General features: G+C 49.1%; 1 long non-coding RNA gene across 3 annotated transcripts in view; it reads left to right on the top strand.

Moving 5' to 3' along the window:
- The window catches only part of LOC123378204, an 83,237-nt gene that overhangs the window by 4,903 nt on the left and 58,565 nt on the right, over window positions 1-19,769 (top strand). For all 3 annotated transcript variants that reach the window (XR_006582504.1, XR_006582503.1, XR_006582505.1), the window contains exon 3: window positions 1,095-1,215. This is a non-coding gene — a long non-coding RNA (uncharacterized LOC123378204). The remainder of the gene's footprint in view (window positions 1-1,094; window positions 1,216-19,769) is intronic.

The following is a 19,769-nucleotide window of genomic DNA, read 5'->3' as shown; positions in this document are numbered from 1 at the left end:
GCAGCCCCATCCACTGGGGTCCATTGCCCACCAGCCCTCAGGTGCCCGCTCAGGTTGGAAAGAGACAGTATTTGCTCCCTAATGCAGGCTCTAACCATTCCTTTGGGATGCATTTGGTAAACCGTAATTCTTGTGTTTGGCACTATGTGGATGGGAGGAGACTCCCACTGTATCCTGCGCCCCAAGACTATTCTCTTGATTTACAACCATTCTCCAGGCTAACTTCTTCCAATCACACCTTTCCACTGTAACCTCTTTCCTTTCCTCTCTCCTAATATGGCCCCCTCAAACTAATCCCAGAATACAGGAACTGATTAATACTTTAAAAAGTATTTAAAGCAGCACTATATAAAACAATGGACATACTTCATGGGAGATTTGAACTGTGTTCTGAACCTCAGATCTGCTCTACACACAGAATTTGAACCAGTGTAACTGTCAGTTGGGGGAGGGGGGAAAGGGATGATTTATTTTAAATGCAATAGTTATACCAGTACAACCCCAAGCTTTAACACAGTTATGTCCCTGTACAGGTGCCTGGTACTGATGTAGCTTATTTCCCCATCCCACAACTTGGGTGTATGGACCAGGCCTCAGAAGACTTGAATGCTTTTAACAAGCGGAGCTGGTCTTTTTGAAACAGCCTGTGTAGCAATTTCCCCTTCCCTCCCCCGCCCCAGCTTGTCACTGACTCCTGTCCACCGTAATGGCACTGCTATGTATAAGCCTGGACTGAGGATTTGACTCAGACTACATCAAAATTGTGTCTAGGGGATTGTTCAGGCCTCCCCTGAAGGAGCGGAGCCCCATGCTTATTCCTTTGAGCCCTAATGATCAATTTGCATCTATTTTCCAGGCTATCTTTGCAAAGAAAAGGGCTAGAGACTTCTCTGTGTGTATGTGTGTGTGTTTCTTTAGCTGAAAGCTGAGATCCTCCCCCACCGGGCCCCAGGTTTCTCAATGCTAACAAGGAGCGCTCTCACATGAGCCCTGTAAGGCCCCTCCAGCTCAACTCACATCTTTGTTCAGCGCTAGCTGTGAAATAATTCTTCCCCCTAAAGGAAGCTCCTTCAGTGTTTTCCCTGTTTTTGTAGTAACAGACGCTGAGCATATAAACAACTTCACTGCGTGCTCCAGTTGAGTCAATGCCTGTCGGTAAGAGCCTCCCCTCAGAGAAGACACTACAGAAAGGAATACATCTAATTCCAAATACTTGTAAGTGCTAGAGATATTTAAAGCATTAATCAGCAATTAATACAAATAAGAAACTCAATCTCTCGCATCATTAATACTAATTATGCTTTACAGTTGTATTTTCCAAGTAAAATGACAAGCAACATGCATATGGAGGAGGCTGGCTGACAGAAGTTCAGAAAGGGGGAAGCAGCTAAAATGAAGGAGAAAGCAAAGTGATAGGGGAACTTGAAAAATCAGTGGGATCACTCAAGCAGTAAGGTGCAATGATAAGGGTATCAAAGCTGGCCCATAGATATTTCAGGCATTTAGGTCAATGTTTTATAAAGCTGGCTTCTGATTCAGGGTGGCCAAATTGTTGTGTATCCAACTTGACTATACCTTGGTCCTAAGTTTCAGAGGTTCTAAGTACCCACAGCTTTCAATGATTTGGTTCTGGGAACTCGGCACCTATGCAAATCAGGTCCCCAGTGTCTTGGGTTGGGTAATATTGGTGATTTAGAGGAGTGTTTGTACAGATATTGTCCCAGAGCCTTAACACGCCTTCTTTTCTGTGAGGAATTTCCTGCCCTGAAAGATGGATTCCATTGACTGACACTGAGTGCCTCCCTGTGATGTTTTGGGGACTACCCAAACCAGTAAGGAGTTCAGTCGCTGCCTGCCCTGTAACCTGGGGTTAATCTTATGCTACTATGGATCAGAGCCCTGACACCAATAGCCACCCCACAAGCATAAAAGGCTCATCCTGGCTTCCACCAATATGCATACTAAGCTAGTGGTGAAATCTACAAGATGAAACTAAACGCAGGGACTGTCCTGGTCATGAATAACAACAAAGGGTGGGACTGGTATGTCTTGGGGAAAGGTGAGGGGGCAAGAAACACACTGAATCTTTCACCCGAGGGGCAAGATGGCTCTGCGCACTTGTCATGAAAGGAAGCTTTAAAGCGCTGCAAGGATTTTAGGTGAGCAATAGTCCACAAGACACAAGTATCCTCTGAATGAAGTCTAAGCTCTAGAATGTATGTTATGATGATGTTTTATATGTGACCATTTGTTTCCAATACTTCTATTTGCTGCTACTTGAACCCCCATGCTTTGTTAAATAAACTTAGGCCAGGTCTACACTACCCGCCGGATCGGTGGGTAGTGTTCGATGATTCGGGGATCGATTTATCGCGTCTAGACGAGACACGATAAATCGATCCCCGATACAACGCCCATACTCCACCTCGGCAGGAGGAGTAAGCGGAGTTGATGGGAGTTAACTTGCCGCCGTGAGGACGGCCAGGTAAGTCGAACTAAGATACTTCAACTTCAGCTACGTGAATAGTGTAGCTGAAGTTGCATATCTTAGATCGATCCCCCTCCCTAGTGTAGACCAGCCCTTATACTTAATTTAACTATAATCAGTTCTGCGTGAAGTGGAGCAATGCCCTGAGGTAGAATTGGTAAGCTGGGATATACTTTTTCTGTGGAAGCCGCAAATCTGTGACTACTGCAAGAGTCCAGTGTATGTGGGGCTTTCAGCACCAGGGAGGTTCTCCTAGGGTTTGCAGGTTGGGGTGAGGTTATTGCTCACCTGTAGAGTGACGGGGGACCTGTGAGGCCGTGGGGGATGCTTGTGTTGCCCATGGCCAGAGCAGCTGGGGAGCAGACCCACAGCAGGCACAGACAAGGCTTCCTCCTGCTAAGGGCAGGTGGTCATGAGGTGCCTCTCGACCATGGGTACCACTGGGAAGCATCACAACATGAAGAATGGTGGATTGGACAGAGTACAGTGCAATTCAGTGCCGCATTAACACATTGTGGTTTGGCTGATAAGTTCCTCCTGAGTAATAGCAAGAGTAAGGACAAAGAAAGGAATTCCTAGCTAAGCACCTCATTGGCGTTTTGAAAATTGCATTTATACTCATGTCCCTTCAGACATGACTATTCTTCACCTATGTTCTGCCCTGCTGAGAGCAAGGGCAGTGGGTGCGCCGGAGGCTTAAGATTTAGTTCTGCACAGTGTGGAGGCTTCAGCTTTGTCTACACTCTAAAATTAGATTGGCCTTTCTATGTTGCTTTGGGCTGTGAAAAATTTTGCACCTTGAGTGCTGTAGTTAAGTCAGCCTAACCGCTGCTGTAGGTGCAACGAGGGAGGTGGAAGAATACTCCTGTCATCTGGTTACCACCTCTTGGAGAGATGGATTAACAGCACTGATGGGGAAATACCCCTCCTGTCAATTGTAGGAAGCAGCTACACTATAGTGCTACAGTGGCACAGCTGCTGTGGTGCTTTAGTATAGGCATCCCCTTACATCTAGTGGTTAAACTCACTAGCTTCCACCCACTTTTGCTCTGAACTGGAGCACCATACCCTTGGGTTAACTGTACGAAAGGACTCGTAGGACCGGGGCCTAAATCAATTCATTCTCTCTCTCCCATGCATGCACACTCGCACCCCTGAATATTAGCCAAGCACTTGAAATGCATAGGGACTCTCTTTTTATAACAAGTGCTTTGTATCTGGACTTCCTCTTGCTTCACTTGGCCCTGACAGAAAAGTGCGGGTTGGCTTGCTGTATATGGGCCTTAGCTGAAAAGCAAACACAGGGTGGAAAATTCATGAGAATAGTTGTCTCTGCTTTTGTATTGATCTTCCAGGACTGCAGAAGCATCAGTTTGTATTCAGCCGGAAGCCAGTTGAGAGCTGGATTAGCGTTGGCATAACACCTTACAAAGGTGCTGGAAATATTGCTCTAAACAAGCATATTTCAGGCTCATATGTGGTCTCTAGCCTACTTATGCTTACAGGAGCTACAGCCTGTGCATAATGAATAAGTATGCAGCCATCAGACAAACATTTACCAAACAATAACACACAGGGACTGCTGCTATTCTACTGTCCTTGGAGTCTAGAGGAAAAAAGGATATCTCAGTGTAGCAACTGCTGGCAAAGGCTGAGTGTTTCATTGTAGATGACTCTAATGCTTCAAATGATATCTGTTCTGTAGTAAGACCACCTTCTGTGTGAAGGCCAGTGTTATTTACCTGTCTACACATCCTGCTCAGTACTGGAACAAGACTACCTGAACAACAAAGGGCCAAAGCCCGGGCATTCATAGAGGCTCACGCTGATTATACTGCAGTGCATACCTTCAGACACCATGAAGGCCACTCGTGTGCAGGGATGGCCTTACCATGAGGTGAACTGAGGGGTTGCCTCAGGTGCCAGTCTGAGGGAGGGCGGGGGGGGGGGGGAATGCCACTAGGATAGGGTGACCAGACGTCCCGATTTTATCGGGACTGTCCCGATATTTGCTTGTTTGTCCCGCATCCCGACCAATGTTAGGTCGGGACACTGGACAAACAAGCAAAGGCTCCGGAGCCCGAAGGGCTCGTGCCCTCCCCTGCCCCATCTCCGCCCCCTCCTTCCCCCATTGGATCCTTCCCCAAATCCTTGCCCCCATCCCCGCCCCCTCACTGCCCCATTGTCTCCCTCCCCAAATCCCCGCCTCTTTCCAAGCATGCCATGCCCAGGAGACTCAGGGGAGTGCGGGGCCGGGGTGAGTGTGAGTCTGGCCTGGCCCCGAGCAGGCAGGACTCGGGCGCGGTACCTGGAGGGAGAGTAGGGGGGCGGCCCGTGGGGCTAGGTGGCGGCTGTTCTCCCCACCTGGGCAGGGGACTCGGGAGCAGCCGCTGCTGCAGCTCCCACTGCTGCGGGGGGAGGAAGTGGCCAAGCACGTGGCACTCGGCGGCTGCGCCTTTGGTGCCCGGGCCCGAACCCCCCGAGCCCAGGCCTGCTGCGGGGCAGCGCGCACACTGCGCTCAGCCCCTGGCCAGTCGCGTCTGGGCTGGCTGCCCAGCTGGTGCAATCCTGTGGCGGAGGCATCGGCAGCCCAGTCCCGTTCGTTCCCCTGCAAGACCCAAGCGGGATGCGGGGGGCTGGGGCCTGCTGCCCCCACTCCGAGGCCGCCCGCAGGATTGCACCAGCTGGGCAGCCAGCCCAGACGCAAGTGGCCAGGGGCTGGGTATGCGCAGCGTGCGCGCTGGGTCCCCGCAGCAGGCCCGGGCTCGGGGGGTTCGTGGGCGCCAGAGCCGCAGCTGCCGAGCTTGGCCAGCGGCCGCTTCCTCCCCCCGCGGCAGTGGGAGCTGCAGCAGCGGCTGCTCCCGAGTCCTGCTGCCCAGGTGGGGAGAACAGCCGCTGCCTGGCCCCGCAGGCCACCCTGTACTCTCCCTCCAGGTACCGCGCCTGAGTCCTGCCTGCTCGGGGCCAGGCTGGACTCACACTCACCCCGGCCCCGTGCTCCCCTGAGTCTCCCGGGCCTCCCTCCAGCGCTTGCGGAGGGAGGAGGAATCGGGGGTGAGGGATTTTTTTTTTTTTTTGCTCTGCGGCCATTTTTTCCCCCTCTGCCCCCGCCCCGCCCCCCCACGTCCCGATATTTGACCTGGGTGATCTGGTCACCCTACACTAGGACCCAGAGTGTAGAAAATTGTGTCTGCTGCTGGTGCATATGTATTCTCTCTGCTCTAGATGCACAGAGCTGGTGGAGGGCTGTGCTGGGGGAAGGAGGGCACAAGAGACATAACAGGCAGGCAGGAGAAAAGGTGAGAGGGAATAACAGAAAGCAGCAGGAGCTGCAGGGAGAGAGGAGGAGGAGGAGCCTCTTATGTACCTCTCTAGCACCCCCAGGAGCCTGGACTGATTAACCCCAGCTTCTCAGGGAGCATCCTGTTTCCTGCTGCTTCCCTGAACCTGCTTGAGGAGAACAGGCAGTCAACTGAAGTAGTAGGAGCCAGTTAGGCCCTTAAGATGCTGATATCTTCTCTCACTCAGGTCCTGCTACCAGCCTGCTTATTTTTCCCCTTCAATTGAGCATTGAGAGCCACTATAGCTGGCACAGAACAGCAGTCATGAGTGAAAGAAGAAAACGCCCCTCTGGGGCAGCATTCGGAAAAAGAAAGAAAGCAAAGGAAGCTTTTCTATCTAAGCAGGAAGGAGCTCTCCTGAGATACGTAGACACAAATGTTCACGATGAGCCTTCCAGCCCCAGTGAGGATGTGAGTGGTGAGGAGATGCCTGACCTTCCAGTTAGTCAGAGTGCAGGTGACCTGGCAGCTACTGCAGCATCCATATCTCCATCTCAAATGGATGTAACAATGCACATTCCTGAAGAAAAATGTAGATCAGAGAAGAGTGTGGTGGAGGTGCAAGAAACAGCTGCTGCTGAGTTTAGTTCCTTAAGTCTAGATGATCCAGGACTGTGGACCCACTTGAGCAGTAGCCTGAGGGACTTCCTTGTACTGCATGGGCCACAGCAAGTGAAAAACTTCATGTTCCCCAAAGACAATGGAAATAGAAGTTTCCATCCAACACATTCCTGGTGTGAAATCCCCAATGGTGACAAAGTGGAGAGGCCATGGCTTATGTACTCAAAAACCCGGAATGCTGCATACTGTTTTTGTTGCAAACTCTTCCAGTCTAATGTTCCAGCCACATTGGGTTCTACAGGAACAAAGGACTGGAAAAATCTGGCTGGAAATCTGGCATGCCATGAGAAGGCAGCAAATCACCAGAGAGCATTCCATAGGTGGAAAGAGCTTGAGATGAGACTAAGGTTAAAGGCCACCATAGGTGATCAGCATCAAGAGAAGATTGCATCAGAGTCTTTTTACTGGCAAAGTGTTCTGAAAAGGCTCATTGCCATTGTGACAATGCTTGCTACCCAAAACCTAGCACTGCGTGGCACTTCAGATCAGCTGTATGTGCCAAACAATGGAAACTTCCCTAAAATTGCGGAGCTGATGGCTGAGTTTGATGCTGTACTCCAGGAGCATCTGAGAAGAGTCACCACCCAAGAAATGTACATACACCACTACCTTGTAAAAACAATTCAAAATGAGATCATACAGTTACTGGCAACAAAAGTCAAACATAAGATTGTGGCAGATCTGAAGTCAGCAAGATATTACTCTGTTATTCTGGACTGCACACCTGACATCAGTCATACGGAACAAATGACTTTAATGGCGCCTTTTGTAACAACAACAGAACCTGCAATGGTGACTCTCAGAGAGCATTTTCTAGAATTTATTGACATTGATGATGATACTACAGGAGCTGATATGACAAATGTGCTTCTTAAAAAGCTGGAAGGTACGGGAATTGCGATAGCTGACATGAGAGGTCAAGGCTACGATAATGGTGCCAACATGAGAGGAAAGAACAGAGGAGTGCAGACACGGATCTGAGAGTTAAACCCTTGAGCTTTTTTTGTCCCATGCAGTTCTCATTCATTGAACTTGGTGGACACTGATGCAACATCAGCTTCTAGACAGGCTGCTGAATTTTTTAATGTAATTCAAAGCATCTATGTATTTTTCTCTGCATCAACTCATCAATGGCAATTTTTGAAGCAACATCTGGGAACAACCTCTCTGTCATGGAAACCAGTGAGTGCCACATGATGGGAAACTTGAGTGGAGGCAATAAAGCCTATCAAACACCAAATTGGGAAGATAGGTGATGCCATAGTTGCCATTAAGGAGGATAATGCTCTGACAGGAACTGTTTGTGGGAGAACAGTGGCAGAGGGAAATGGAATCACCAGAAACATGCATAACTTCAAATTTCTGTGGCTTAGTGTTGTTGCATGACATACTGTTTGAAATAAATGTTGTAAGCAAGGGATTCCAAGGTGTTGACCTTGATATATCTGGAGCAATGGAACAACTGGACAAAGCAAAGGCATACCTACAGTCTTACCGGTCAGATGAGGGATTTCAAAACGTTCTGAAGAGTGCACAGAAGTTGACATAGGAATTTCACACTGAAGCTATTTTTCCACCCATTCAAAATACAAGAGTCACCGAAGAAGACATTTTGATTATGAGGCACGGGATAATCCCATAAGAGACCACAAAAAACAATTCAGTGTTGAATTCTTTAACCAGGTGCTAGATTGTGCAATACAGTCAGTTGAAGAACGTTTCATGCAGCTCAAGGAACACAGCAGTATATTTGGGATGTTGTCTGATATTCCAAAACTCCTCACTATACCTGAAGAAGACAGCTTTCCCTACCTGGCCCTTCGTACAGTTTCAGAACCCCGATGTGGCCCTCAGGCCAAAAATTTTGTCCAGCCCTAACGTATAGCCTAGTTGAAAGGATGCTATACTATAACTCAGGAAACCTGGGCTGTGCTCCTGGCTCTGCCACTGACCTGCTGTTTGACTTAGGGCAAGTCACTTTACCTCTCCGTGCCTCAGTTCCCCCCCCCCCCAGTCTGTCCTGGCTACTTAGCCTGCGAGCGCTTTTGGATTGGGACAGACTCTCACCATGTGTATGTACAGTGCGTAGCACAATGGAGCCCTGCTCTCAGCTGGGACTTCCAGGCACCCCTGTAATACAATTAATAGCGATCGCTTATGTGGACTACAATGCCGCTTTTCATGGGGTATGTCCAAAAGGATACATGGGAGACCACTTTGCTCAGTCCTTGAATATATCTGCATTGCACAGTGAACATGAGGCATTATAAGAAGGCTCACTTTCGTAGGAATAACCATGGCATGTAGAAAAGAAAACCACCTGTGATCATTGCACCCTCATAAATGCCTGCTGGTGGACATTATTATTTATACTGTGACAGTGCCCAAAATGTGCAAGGTGATGTAGACACATAGGATGGTCTAGGGCCAGATCCTCCTCTGGTGTAACAGGGCCTAGCACCATTGACATCACTGGATTTCACAATGATTTACAGTCCTCAAGTTCTGGCCTTATATACTCCTTGCACTAAAGAGCTCACTGTTCTAAAAGAGAAGCTGATGGGGAAGAGATTCAACAACTAAAGTCATAGAATCATAGACTATCAGGGTTGGAAGAGATCTCAGGAGGTCATCTAGTTCAACCCCCTGCTCAAAGCAGCACCAATCCCCAACTAAATCATCCCAGCCAAGGCTTTATCAAGCCGGGCCTTAAAAACCTCAAAGAAAGGCGATTCCACCACCTCCCTAGGTAACTCGTTCCAGTTCTTCACCACCCTCCTATTAGGAAATAGTTTTTTCCTAATATCCAACCTAGACCTTCCTCACTGCAACTTGAGACCATTGCTCCTTGTTCTGTCATCTGCCACCACTGAGAACAGCCGAGCTCCATCCTCTTTGGAACCCCCTTCAAGTAGTTGAAGGCTGCTATCAAATCCCCCCTCACTCTCCTCTTCTGCAGACTAAATAACCCCAGTTACCTCAGCCTCTCCTTGTAAGTCATGTGCCCCAGCCTCCTAATAATTTTCGTTGCCCTCCGCTAGATTCTCTCTCCAGTTTGTCCACATCCCTTCTGTAGTGGGGGGGGACCAAAACTGGACACAATACTCCAGGTGTGGCCTCACCAGTGTTAAATAGGGCGGAATAATCACTTCCCTCAATCTGCTGGCAATGCTACTACTAATACAGCCCAATATGCTGTTGGCCTTCTTGGCAATGAGGGCACACTGCTGACTTGTATTCAGCTTCTCATCCACTGCAATCCCCAGGTCCTTTTCTGCAGAACTGCTGCTTAGCCAATCGGTCCCCAGCCTGTAGCAGTGCATGGGATTCTTCCTTCCTAAGTGCAGGACTCTGCACTTGTCCTTGTTGAACCTCATCAGATTTCTTTTGGTCCAATCCTCCAATTTGTCTAGGTCATTCTGGACCCTATCCCTAACTTCCAGCATATCTACCTCTCCCCTCATTTTAGTGTCATCTGCGAACTTGCTGAGGGTGCAATTAATCCCGTCATTCAGATCATTGATAAAGATGTTGAACAAAACTGGCCATCTTGTTGACATAGGCCATGTGGTCTTGTTGGTTCCATATTTCTTTTTGTTTGTTTTTATAGACACACCATCTCCACATGCCATAAAACCAACATCACTTACATGTTTGTCTGTCTGTAATGTTAATTAGCCTCTCCCTGTCCTTCTGCACATGGCAGTATCGTATGTCCCCTGCCTAAACTGCTCATTTAGGGCCTGATCAAAGGCCCATTGAAGGATCTCACTGACTTCAATGGGCTTTGGATCAGAGAGGCCCATGATATCTGTATGGGATTATTCCTGGGCCGCAGTCCCCTGGGAAAGCAAAACTTCCCTCTCTATTGCTTTATGCCCTCATGCGGGCTATCAAGAAACGTGGAGTTTTGCTACAACTCATTTTAAAAAAAAAAAAAAGTCACCAGAAGCAGAACCTTGTGCTATCATATAGCAAGATATTCTGCAATGTTACCATTTAGCACAGGGGTCTCAAACATGCGGCCCGCGGGCCGCATGCGGCCCGCGGAGCTCTTCCCTGCGGCTGGGAGCTCTGGGCTGAGCGCTGCGCTCGGCGTGGAGCTTCCAGCCCCGCCCCCTCACCACGCGGCTCTGAGCGGGACCGCCGGAGACGCGCTCGGGTAAGGGGGGGGGGAAAGCGGGACCCGCCGGGGCCGGGGGGGGGGGGAAGGGAAGCGCTCAGGGCTGGGGCAGAGGATTAGGGTGCGGGGGGATGAGGGGTTCATGATGTGGGGGCGCTCAGGGCTGGGGCAGAGGATTAGGGTATGGGGGGATGAGGGCTCTGGCTGGGGTTGAGGATTAGGGTGCAGGGTCCTAGTGCCTGCCCTCCGCCAGTACTGGCAAGGCAGGCTTCCCTTACCCTGAGCCTCTCCAACCCCAAACCCTCAGCCCCATCCAGAGCCCTCCTTCCCCCCGCACCCTAATCCTCAGCCCCAGCCCTGAGCACCCCCACATCATGAACCCTCATCCCCCTGCACCCTAATCCTCACCAGCCAGAGCCCTCATCCCCCCACACCCTAATCCTCTGCCCACCCCCTGCCGCAGCCTGGAGCCTGCATCGAGCACAGAGCCTGCATCCAGACCCCCTCCCCCACCCAAACTCCCTCCCAGAGCCTTAGGCAGTAAATCTAAGTGCGTGTTTTGTCCTTTGAGTGAGGTGCATTACTGAGTGTATATATTTATTAAAACTGCGCGCGCTTAGGGGAGGAGGTGGAGAAGAGACAGGGCAGGGGCGGGGCCTCATGGAAGGGGTGGATTGGGGGTGGGGCCAGGGGCAGCAAGGGGGCGTGTCAGTGATGCGGCCCTCGGGCCAATGCACTAGTCCTCATGCGGCCCTCGGGGTCATTTGAGTTTGAGACCCCTGATTTAGCAAGACATGCTGCTCCTGTTGTTCCAATTGGTGAGGTGGCTTTCTCTTTCTGCTGTGACAAACTGTGTCTTTTCACCACTGGTGCAAGACTAAAGAAGAGATCTCTGAATAATGGAGCAGTTTTATTTTCCTGTCACAGAAAGATATGCAAGGCTTTTCAACAGGAGAATAAAATACAGCCCTGCTTTGAATTCCCCTTTGTTTTTTTTCCTAAGTTTTACAACCTTACTTATCTGTAAATAAGAGTTATATATATATTTTTTCATAACATGCTGCATAAATACATCCTCATGCATCCAGGAAGCTGACAGCTGCCCTCGGAGATACAGTATGACAGCTTAAAATCCACGAATCAATCACTGAGATATAGTGACTGTACACAGTTTCCACTAGGATGTATCACTGAATCCAGGAGCTAGCTATTTGAGATATGCCATCATCACTCTGATAGATTAAAGCACCACAGCCAGGAAACAATTGTGTAAGAAAAAAATAGTATCAGAGATCTGCCAGGTTACAGCGCAGATTCCAGGAGCCAACCAGGGGCAGGCAGTGCTGTATCTCTGTTTCCAGAAACCTACAGCGAAGCCTGATGACAGTTCTGTTCTCAGACAGCCCTATTATGACCTAATTAGCATACATGAATTGCAGATTTAAAGCATTAAAGTGATGTACAAATCATTAATTTTTTGTCAAATCTGTGTCAGCCGTGTGTATGCCTTCCTATTTTAATGTTGCATGACAGTGAAAAGAAGCCTAATCCTCTGTATATAAAGAGGAGAGATTTGGGGTAGCTGATCTAATGAGATCTATTTAAACACTGTGTGTTTTTCAGCTTTGAGTATATCTGGTTGGAAAAATGCTACATTTGTCCCATTAGGGTTAGTTGCGAAAGGATGTAAATGTAAAACCCTAGAGGATAGTCTACATGTTATCTATATGAAATAGATGTAAAGTGGACTTCATGTGAAGACCTCTTTGTAATTTTGAGGTAGATAAAAAGATTTATTATACACACAGGCTAGGTACTCATCCCTTCTAAAATCAGGCCCATCTTGCCACTTCAAGTCAGTGAGAGTTCTTAGTTTGCAACACCTCTGAATAATCAAGCCATATATATGTAAGCACAAACTCTGTGCAAAAAATTGACCCCATTAATATGATACCAAAATAAACATATAAAGTCCATGTCTATTCTTCTAACTTCCAATCCAAATTTAGCACGTATAGCTACACCAGAGGAAATGAGGACAGCTTTAAAGAAGGCATTTATGCTCTACAGCGTATGCGAGAGTCTTCAATATTATACACAGCCTGGGGTTAGTTGCTCTCCCAGTTGCCATGCATGTAATTGTGTTGGATGTTCATTCTGCTGTGTGTTTTGGGAATGCAAACCCACCCATTTTGGCAGTCTTTGGGTCAGAGACTGACTGCTTGCTGTCACCTGATTTCCCTTGTGTTTGCCCTCCTTGGAATGGGCTTTGAAAGAGCTCTCAAGTCTTATGTTAAAAACAAAATGATAAAACAACTATACTGTACTAAGAAAGCTAATTTCTGTTAGAGCTCTCCAACCACCCCATTAGAGTGTCATCCTGGTCCCATTTCATTCAGCTGATCATCCCTGCAGAATACTTTACGTTAAACCTGCAGAATGAAGCAGAGCAGTTCCACAAAGCAAGATGTTTATTTTTTACCTAGTGACGTCCAGCTGCAGGAAGCGTAGCGTGTATTACTTACTGACTGTCGTGTGCTGTCTTTCACCCATCTTGATCCATGTGTTCATTGGCTTCAGTGGGGCTGGATGGGATTTAGATGAGGGGCGATTTAGCCTACAGGCTATACCTAAGCTTGTCAAGAGCAGCAACAAATAAACTATTTATTCAATTCTGACAAATCACATAAGCACAGACACTGGCTGGGCTTTACAGAGGGCACCCGTTTCCCAGTCCAGTTGGTGTTGGACTCCTAACTCCCTTAAGATCCTTCGAAATTCCTGGCCTCCCTGATAGTCATAATCCCATTAAGCAGCAGTGTCATTGAAAAGCCCGACTTCCTCATGATCCTGAAGCAGGAGATTTGAGCAAAGGGCCTTTGTTTCAGTTCTGCCAGTTTCAACAGTCAACAGCACTTTTGGGTGGATTATTTCTCCTCCAGTTCCTTAGACTGACTTGCTGAGCAATGAATAATCAGCAGTGTAACAAATCTTTTCTGACAGCAGATGAGTGCAGAGATGACTCTCCTCTAGCCAGTGAAATAGGATACAGAGGAATGGAAGTGCCTTTCAGAAATGTGTTTAGAAAGAGAGAGCCCAAGCTGCTTGTATGGCTCGAGAGATCCATGGCTTATACCCCAAAGTGCTCTCATTGTTGCCAACCCAATGGATATTCCAATAACCATGTATAGTTTGTGTAGTAGGCATCGGAGCATTTTCAGTGTCCTATAGCACACCCTATCATCTGGAGCAATAAGGAACCACGGCTGTGAATTAAATCCCTCTGTAGCTTTATTGGTTAAAATTTTGACCATTCTTTTAAGAGAATGCCATTGCAAGAGTAACAGTCACCTTGGGATAGCCCAATTCAACTCAGTGTAGGGTGGGTATCCTTTTCAATCAGCATGGCGGAGGTAAGGAGCTAATGACTCATGTTAGGATGACCATCTGTCCCATTTTTTGGGACTTTTTCTTATATAGGTGCCTATTACCCTCCCCAACCCCCCCCCCCGTCCTGTGTTTTCACAGTTGTTATCTGGTAACCCTACTCATGTGTCTATGTGAGAAAGAAGCTGGCAGAGAGGAAGGATGGTCTTGTGATTAAGGTGTTGGACTTAAGTTAGTTGGGTTTGGTCCTGCTTTGAGCAGGGGGTTGGACTAGATGACCTCCTGAGGTCCCTTCCAACCCTGATATTCTATGATTCTATGACTTGGGATCAGGATACCTTCCTGGCAAGGACTGGGTCTTACTATTTCCACCCCTTTCACTCCTGCTGTTGTGGGACTCTACCCAGCTAGGATGGAAATCCTGTTGACTGCAGGAACCAACAAGAACGGGTGACAATTATAGCAGTGCCTCTGGTTGGGGGAGCTTGTCTGCTATTTGTAGTTAAGGTATGCACCCTGTGCATCTTGCTAGGTCCCCAGCTGCTTGTGGGTACCCATGTAGCAGCAGCAGCCAAGAGTGCTTTTAACCATTTACACCAGGCAAAAAAGTTGTCTTTTCCTGTTGAAGGTAGACTTTTACCACGTTTGTCTATGTCTTTGTCACCTTCAGAGAGAATTACTTCAAGGCACTCTACATGGGACTATGCTTTCAGACCACTTTACACAGGACAGAATGAGGCAGCCTGTTTGTTAAATAAAGTTTTATGTAGAGAGCATGTTACATCTGTGCTCTGCACTGGCTACCAGTTTTAAACACAAGAATGGCCATACGTGGTCAGACCAAAGACCCATCTAGCTCTGTATCCTGTTATCCAACAGTGGCTGGTCCTTAGATGCTTTAGAGGGAATGAGCAGAACAGGGCAATTTATTGAGTGATCCATCTCCTGTCATCCAGTCCCAGCTTCTAGCAGTCAGAGGTTTAGGGAAACCCAACGCATGGGGTTGTGTCCCTGACCATCTTGGTTAACAGCAATTGATGGACCTATCCTCCATGAACTCATCTAATTCTTTTTTTAACCCTATTATACTTTTGGCCTTCACAACATCCCCTGGCGATGAGTTCCACAGGTTGACTGTGTGTTGGGTGAAGAAGTACTTCCTTTTGTTTGTTTTAAACCTGCTACCTATTAATTTCATTGGGAGAGCCTGTGGTTCTTGTGCTACATGAAGCAGTAAATAAACACTTGCTTATTCACTTTCTCCACACTAATCTTGAATTTATGGACCTCTATCATGTCCCCCCTTAGTCATCTCTTTTTTCTAAACTGAACAGTCCCAGTCTTTTTAATCTCGCCTCAGATGGAAACTCTTCCATACCCCTAATTCAGGGGTCCCCAATGTGGTGCCCGTGGGGGCATCTAAATGCACCCGCGTCCTGGCCGGCGGTCAAGCATCAGCCGAAATGCCAACGAAATTCGGCGGCATTTCGGCAGCGACGCCTCTTGATGACGTCGCTTGCTGCCAACAAGCGGCGTGATCGAGAGGTGTTGCGGCTGAAATTCGGCAGCATTTCGGTGGATGCTCGACCGCCGCCACAGTCCTTTGTCTGGCTCCCGCCAGATGAAAAGGTTGGGGACCACTGCCCTAATTGTTTTTGTTGCCCTTCGCTGTACTTTTTCCAATTCTATTATATCTTCTTTTTTTAAACGAGGTGACTAGATCTGCATGCAGTATTCAAGGTGTGGGCGTACCATGGATTTATATAGTGTGTGATAGACCCAGGCCAGTTGGGTACAACAAAGTAGTAGAAGGCAGATATACTGGCCACTGGATTAGTAGTTTTCTGTTCCCTGTCTGACTGGAGCAGGGGCTGCTATAGACTAATGAGATCACCTGACTCCAATTAACCTGCAAAGAGTCAGGTGAGTCCATTAAGGTAATGTGAACATCTGACTCTAGTTAAGGCCCTGCTGATACTATAAAAAGAGCTCACTCCAGTCAGGCTGGGGAGAGCCAGGGAGCCAGAGGAGAGGAAGTGTGGCTGAAGGGCTGGTTAATGAAGACACCCTCAAACCATCGGTAAGGGTGAAGAAGGGAGAAGCAGGAGAGCTGTAGGGAAGTGGCCCAGGGAAACATAGCAACTCTGGCAGTGAAAGGCTGGCTGCCAACAGCTGCTACCATTAGGGTCCCTGGGCCGGAACCCGGAGTAGAGGGTGGGCCCGGGTTCCCTCCAACCTGCTACTACAGAAACACCCCCTGGGAAGGGAAGACAGGCCCCTGTCAGGACAGGAGGCTAAACTGTTCTGAAATAAGCCCTAGAGACAACAGAGACCGTGGGAGTTCTCTCACCAACCTCCTTGCTGGCTTATGATGAAAAGGGCTCAGTAGACTGTAACCTTGGCCCTAGAGAGAGAAGGGCTATGTGGAGGGTCGCAGTGAGCCACCGAGGCTAAGCATAAACCGCCTAGAAGCACAGGACCCACGAGGACAAGGTCAAAGCTCTGCCACAAGTGGCATTATGATACTTTCTGTCTTATTAGCTATCTATTTCCTAATGTTTCCTAACATTCTGTTAGGTTTATTTTTTTGACTGCTGCTGCATGTTGAAAAGATGTTTTCAGAGAACTATCCACAATGACTCCAAGATCTCTTTCTTGATGGGTAACAGCTAATTTAGACCCCATCATTTTGTATGTGTTCTTGGGATTATGTTTAAGGCTGCGAGTTTATCATGAAGGTCATGGAATTCATGGATTCCGTGACTTTCCGTGACCTCCATGACTTCTGCAGCAGTTGGTATGCCTGGCCCAGGTGCCGCCGGTGCAGCTCAGGCAGCCCCTGGGCCAGTTGCACTGGCCGCTGCTGTGGCAGTTTTGGGCCACCATGCTCCCCTCCTGCAGCAGGAGTTTGTGTGTGGAAGGGGGGAGGAGGATGGGGCACAGGAGGGGGTGAGGGCTGTGGGTGGACCTTACCTTGGCGGGGTTCCCCGGAAGCAGTGACATCCCCCTCCTTCAGCTCCTAGGCAGAGGCATGGCCAGGCAGCTCTGTGCGCTGCTTCTGTCTGCAGGCACCACATGTATGGTGGTGGGAGCTGCCAATGGGAGCTGCGGAGCCATAGCTCGGAGCAGAAACAGCGCACAGAGCTGCCTGGCTATACCTCTGCCTAGGAGTTGAGGGAGGGGGATGTCACCGCTTCTGGGGAGGCGCGGAGCCAGGTAGGGAGCCTGCCAGCCACCCCCACCCCCCAGCACCAGCAGGGGTCCTGGGCTGCATGCCGCCGCCTGCTTCCCCCCCAGCACCAGCAGGGGTCCCAGGTTGACCCCCCCCCAGCACTTGTGGCAGTCCCAGCCCCCCCTGAGCACCCGTGGCACCCCTGGACCATCCCCCCTTCTCCAAGATTTAGTCAGGGGTATATAGTACAAGTCATGGACAGATCATGGGCCGTGAATTTTTGTTTACTGCCCGTGATCTATCCATGACTTTTACTAAAAATACCCGTGACTAAAACATAGCCTTAATTATGTTTCCCAATGTGCATTACTTTGCATTTATCAACATTGAATTTCACCTGTCATTTTGCTGCCCAGTCACCCAGTTTTGTGAGATCCCTTTGTAGCTCTTTGCAGTCAGCTTTGACCTTTACTATCTTGACTAATTTTGTGTTGTCTGCAAATTTTGGCACCTCACTGTTTACCTTTCTTTCCAGATCATTTATGTATGTGTTGAACATCACTGGTCCTATTACAGATCCTTGGGGGATGCTCTATTTACCTCTCTCCACTGTGAAAACTGGCCATTTATTCCTACCCTTTGTTTCCGGTCTTTTTACCAGTTACTGATCCATGAGAAGACCTTCCCTCTTATCCTATGACTGCTTACTTTGCTTAAGAGCATTTGGTGAGGGACCTTGTCAAAGGCTTTCTGAAAGTCCAAGTACACTATATCCACTGGATCACTCTTGTCCACATTTTACTGATTATTATTAATATTATGGTAACACCTGTAGGACGCAACTGAGATCAGGGGCCCATTGTTCTAGAGCAGTGGTCTCCAACCTTTTTACACACAAGATTACTTTTTGAATTTAAGTGCAACCCAGGATCTACCCCTCCCATTCCCCAAGGTCCCACCCTGCCCTGCACACTCCATTCCCCTCTCTCCGTCGCTCGCTGTCCCCAACCCTCACTCACTTTCACCGTGCTGGGGTAGGGGTTTGGGAGGGGGTGCGGGCTCTGGGCTGGGGCCGAGGGGTTCAGAGGGTTGGGGTGCAGGAGGGGGTGAGAGGTGCTGGCTCTGGGAGGGGGTCAGGGCTGGGGCAGGGGTACAGGGTGCAGGAGGGGATATGGGGTGCTGGCTCTGGGAGGGGATTCAGGGTTGGGTGAAGGGTTTGGGGTGCTGGCTCCAGGAGGGGGGGTCAAGGCTGGGAGTTGGGATGTGGGCTCCTGCCAGGTGGCATTTACCTCGGGTGGCTCTCCGTTGGCAGAACAGCAGGGCTAAGGCAGGCCAGCCTTGGCCCCACACTGCTCCCAGAAGGGGCCAACATGCTGCGGCCTCTGGGCGGGGTGGCATGTGGCTCCGCGCACTGCCCCTCTCTGCAGTCACCACCCCCGCAGCTCCCATTGGTCACAGTTCCCCATTCCTGGCCAATGGGAGCTGTGGGGGCGGTGCTTGCAGGCAGGAGCAGTGCACAGAGACCCCTGTCCCCCCCCTCCTCCCCTGGGGTTGCGGGGCTGTGCTGGCTGCTTCCGGGAGCGGCGTGGAGCTGGGGCAGGCAGGGAGCCTGCCTTAGCGCAGTCCCGCTGCACTTCCAGACTTTTAGCAGCCAGAGATTGTGATCGACTGGGAGAGTCTACAGGCTTGACCAGTCGATCGCAATCGACCGGTGGGTGACCACTGCTCTAGACACTGTGTACACACTTAGTAAGAGAGAGTCCTTGTCCTAAGGGCCTTGCAATGTAAATAGACAATACCAAGGAAAGGTGGGAGGTGAAAAAAGGCGCATAAAGAGTGGCAATGATTTGCCACAGCAGGTGACTGCTAATCCACGAGCCCTATCCACTAGACCATATTGACTGTAAATTGACTCCAAAATGAAGTTTGAGGGATTGGTTTTTGTCCTATAAAGTCCTAAATGGCTTGGCTCTTGGCTATTTGAGTGATGCCTCTGTCTCCATGTGTTACCATGATGGTTTTGATGTGTCATTGGAAGTGTTGGAGCGATGCTCTCAGGTTAAATGGGAGGAGGCTGGTGACAGGGTGTTCTTGGTAGAGTCCTTGGCTTTGGAATTCATGCCTCACGTCCCCTGTTGTGTTCCACTACTGCCTGGAGTTGGTAACCTACATACATACCTGAGACAACAATGTGAACAGAACCCAGCTATGGGTGCAGGTATTGTTACGCAATAGGCATAGGTTCAAACATTGACATGCAGGAAGTCTCCATATCCCTGTGCACCCTTTAAAAAGGGCCCACACAACAATGTGCATCAAAATCACTGAAGTCCTATTTCAGCCTTCAGGGGACTCCAGTGGCAAGCAGACCTTGTGCTGGCCCTCTGCACAGGGTAAATTTCACCCCCCTCCTTTACACGGAGGAACACATGCTAATAAAGTAGTGGGGTGTGAGTCAAAAATGCACACGTCTGAAGAGACACCAGCATGCAAGTGAGCTCCTTAGCTGTGTATTTCCATCTTTGGCTTTCCTCCCGCTGCTAAGGAAGAGTTACTTGACATCTGCACAGCAGTGGTTTCATTAGCACAGGATCTCGGTTCCCTGCATCCTCTGCCCTGCTCATTCACCTTATAATT

This window comes from Mauremys mutica, chromosome 10 (genome assembly GCF_020497125.1).
Source record: "Mauremys mutica isolate MM-2020 ecotype Southern chromosome 10, ASM2049712v1, whole genome shotgun sequence".
NCBI classification, from domain to species: Eukaryota; Metazoa; Chordata; order Testudines; family Geoemydidae; genus Mauremys; species Mauremys mutica.
This window is presented reverse-complemented; position numbering and strand designations above follow the sequence as displayed.